Genomic DNA, 2,731 nt, shown 5'->3' with positions numbered 1-2,731 from the left:
CTGCTATTACTTATGCAAGTAGCATTGCTAATACCTCATAATTCAAAACTCCAGTAATTGCTGTTTTAGCTTCGATGCGAATCTGAGAAGGTATTGGTTTTATTAAGATGTGTGTTTTTTTTTTGTCTGTTACCATTTTTTCTCAGCTCTCACCGAACCGATTTCTTTCAATGATACGNTGTGTCTGTTACCACTTTTTCTCAGCTCTCACCGAACCAATTTCTTTCAATGATACGTCAAAAGATCACAAATTGTATCTAGTCGAAGACATTACCCTCAAAAATTGAAAAAAATTCTCTCGTTCCCCGTAAATGGGGGAAACCTCCAAAAAAATTACGAATTTAAAAATCGCCAATTTTCGAATTTTTTTCAATTTTTCTTACTTAAAAGTGCCATAAATTTTTCAAAAATAAACATATCAATATAATTCTTTTTTATATAGATGTGTAATATCATTATCTTTTGTTTGGTATATTTTTTTCATAAATTTAACCCTTAACCTGCCTACAAGGGGGGATTTAAAATGACAACTTTTTCACAAAAAATTAACTTTTTCAACTTAACTTTTGAAAATGTTCCGGAAGGTCTGACACTTTTATATATATCTTAAATTAAAGCTAATGTAATTTACTTTATTATGCAAAAAAAAAATTTCGGACTTTATTTTATCTTCACGGTGAAAATGGCTACCGAATGCTATTATTGTGTGAAAATTCTCGATTTTATTTTTTACATTTTTAACTTTATAATGCTATGACATATTGAAAAGTGTATGGATCAACATTATTTTTTTATGAGAAATAATATTTTTTAATAATCCCTTTTTCATTCTGCATACTTTATCTTAATTAGGATATTAATAATGAACTAGCAGATCATGTAGCTTTTGGAATAATTACCAATTTTTTAAAATTAAACACTATCAAAAGATTTGCATTGAAGCGTTTTTTTTTTATAGTGATTAANTAAAGATTTGCATCGAAGCGTTTTTTTTTTTATAGTGATTTTAATCACTGTTAGATATCATTATACTTGATCCATCTATACCATGTCACCACTGTGCCACGACCCTCCTGTGATGGGTTTTTTTATTTGGTTTTCGTACATCCTAAATGGATACATAATGACCAAAAGATTCTGATTTTTGTTCGATTTTAAAATGAAAAATTATTTTAAGAGCATTAAACGTAAAAAATGAACTAAAAAAATATTATTTACTAATGACCTTTTACTTGCAACTTTAAAATTGCAACATTCTGCAGAACATTATTTTTTTCAAGTTATCTTTTGAAAATTTTCCAGGGAGTACTGAAACTTATATATATATACATTAAATTAAAGCATATGTAATATACTTAAAATAAAAAAAAAAATTTTGACCTCTAGACTTATCTCCAAATGGACATTAAAGTAAAAGAAATGTGTATACAATTTTTTGATGACTATACAAATAATTTCTAAATAATAGATTTTTAGGCTCACCTTATTTTATAATGGATTTTTACAGTTATAATCAATTTTTATAATACGTTCAATTAAGTATAATTTTTTAAGAACATTTTGATTTTTAGTTCAAATAAATCATTAAAATTAGTTCAGTTCTAAATATATTAATTGTAGAATATATTTAAACATCTAGAGTTACATAGAAATAATTACTATGATTCTGTGAGTCTTTTATTGTATTAATGTTATTAGTTCAAATTTGCTTTAAATAGCCACGTTAAATTTGTATTTCAATTAAGTAGACAGGTACTTAGGGCTACTTTTTTTTTTTGTATTACGCTCACTAACTTGTTTGTATGACTCCCAGTTAAGTCTTCATTAAGTCTTCATTCTATAAACACAGTTATTAGTCTTTTTTTTTTTCATTACTCAATTTTTATCAAAAATAATTTTAGTCCAAGATGTTTTTGAAAGTTTTACATTGAGTATGTTTTATATATTGAAAATATTTTGCAATACAAACGATAAATTTATTAGTGTTCACAAAAGATCACAAATCGTATCTAGTTGAAGACATTACCCTCAAAAATTGAAAATCTGTCTATCGTATTAAAAATCTTTAAAAAAAAATACAAATTTAAAAATCGCTAATTTTTTCAATTTTTTTTACTTAAAACTGCCATAACTTTTTCAAAAAGCTTGATGTCTTTACCTATCATTTGGTATATTTTTTTTATAAATTTAANAATTTTTTTTACTTAAAACTGCCATAACTTTTTCAAAAAGCTTGATGTCTTTACCTATCATTTGGTATATTTTTTTTATAAATATGACCCNCCTATCATTTGGTATATTTTTTTTATAAATTTAATTTACTTACCCACAAGGGAGAATTCAAAATGACAACTTTTTCATAAAAAATGAACTTTTTCAACTTAACTTTTGAAGTATTCCATAACACGACTTACGTCGCAAAAATGTGGTCGACACTGGTTTTGAGGGTTAAGACCCGTGGACCGTTTATTAATGAGCAACAACAGGTTATTTTAACAAAAAAATAAAACAAACCGAAAAGATGAACACTGTAATAATAATCTTCGCATAATATCGCGGCACTTTCGCTGGCGTCGACGACGCGATGTCCGGCGTGATCCTCGGGCGTCAAAAGGTTAACAGTGTTGATGGCGACGTTGCGGATCGGTTCGTCAACGTTGTCACTCTAACAACGGGAAGAAGACTCCCGTATCATTTGCGGCGGGTGGTCGTCGGCCGTGCGGCATTTGCT

The sequence above is a fragment of the Daktulosphaira vitifoliae genome, unplaced genomic scaffold (assembly GCF_025091365.1).
Source record: "Daktulosphaira vitifoliae isolate Bord-2020 unplaced genomic scaffold, ASM2509136v1 Scaffold_449, whole genome shotgun sequence".
Classification (NCBI taxonomy): Eukaryota; Metazoa; Arthropoda; class Insecta; order Hemiptera; family Phylloxeridae; genus Daktulosphaira; species Daktulosphaira vitifoliae.
This window is presented reverse-complemented; position numbering follows the sequence as displayed.